The following is a 1,498-nucleotide window of genomic DNA, read 5'->3' as shown; positions in this document are numbered from 1 at the left end:
TATTTACTATATTCCTCTTTTTTTATTTATATTTATATTATTTTTGTTATATATATCTTATATCATTATATATATATATATGTATAGATGTATTAATTTTTCTCCATTTACTATGTATATATTTTTTCTTAATATTATATTTTATACGTTTTTATATATATTTTCTTAATATTCTATTTTTGTTTTTATTTATTTATATATATATATATTATTTTACTTTATTTTTTTATTATTATTATTTTCTTAATATCATGTATATCTTTAATTTTTTATTTATTTTACTTAGTATTATATTTATTATTTTTACTTGTTTCAGTAAATATTACTTTATATGTACACATTATTTTTATTTATTTTTAATTTATTTTACCTTTTTTTTTTTTTTTACTCCATTAATTTTTTCCTTTATCTGTGTTTTTATTTTTTAACATTTTATTCTTTTTGTTTATTTTTATTATTTTTTATTATTATTTTTTACCTGTTTTGTTATTTTTTATTTTTTCTTATTTTATTTATTATTCTCACGTTTACACACTTGCTATCCTAATTCGATTTTATATTCCGCTACGAGTCAAATGTTTTTATTATTCTCAAAGCGTTTCAACGCCCTCGTTCCCTTTACCGACACCGTTTTCATCTCCATCCCACCTCCATTTCAACTTCACATGCAAACACATCCCTGAGACTTCTTTTCCTCAACTTGTTCCTCAAACCAATCAGATGTTTCCGTCGAATGATGGCTCCCCCCAAGTCAACGTCGTCGTCGTTCGATCTCTCTTGTTGTCGGCAGAATGGGGTCTTGAAGATTTTCAAGGAGATGAAATCGTTGCATTTGGAACTTCCCGGTTATCATGGTGAGTTGGACGGGCCGAGTAACGGAGCTTCTTTTCTTCGATGGAAAGCGGGTTTCGGAACCAACTTGAAGACTTGCGTTATTGTTGGGGCAACATCGTTTCAGAAAAGCTCTGAAAAGGAAGAGCGGGAGGAATCCATGGATGAAGCTGAGTTAAACGACGGCAAGCTGAAATCAAGAGTGATATGGACGATTTCTTTCTTGATAGCTGCATCGACGAGGCATTGTTTGCTGAAGCGAATCATGGCTGATAATCCCAACATCCCATTGCTTGAAAGAGTGGTGATTTCCGATGCAAACAGGCAAGGGGTGTTTTCCCTGGGAAAAGAGGAGCTTGTTGAGATGAGGAACTCCATGAACTTATTACAACAAGAATCATCGTTATCGTCGATGGAGAGGAGTCCGCTACCGGAATTGAACATGAAACTGTGGTACTTGCCGGTGCTTGAGTTACCTGAATCAGGGTATGTGATGAAAGGGACAACGCTCGTCTTTATCAAACCCGTTGTGGATGGGATGATTGAAAACGATGACGGTGACCCATTGGTGGGAAATGAGAAGCCATTTAGTGAAGCTGTGAGGGAGATGATCAAAGTGAAGAAGAGTTATTTGATGACAGTAAGTTCCTTTTGACATGGTTCAAGT

At 33.0% G+C, this 1,498-nt stretch overlaps 1 pseudogene; it reads left to right on the top strand.

Annotated features, from left to right (window-relative positions):
• Positions 1 to 575: 575 nt before the first annotated feature.
• Positions 576 to 1,498, top strand: LOC120168063 (annotated as a pseudogene).

This window comes from Hibiscus syriacus, unplaced genomic scaffold (genome assembly GCF_006381635.1).
Source record: "Hibiscus syriacus cultivar Baekdansim isolate YM2019G1 unplaced genomic scaffold, ASM638163v2 tig00111708_pilon, whole genome shotgun sequence".
In the NCBI taxonomy this organism is placed as follows: Eukaryota; Viridiplantae; Streptophyta; class Magnoliopsida; order Malvales; family Malvaceae; genus Hibiscus; species Hibiscus syriacus.
The sequence above is the reverse complement of the archived record's forward strand: the minus strand, read 5'-3'. Positions and strand labels throughout refer to the sequence as shown.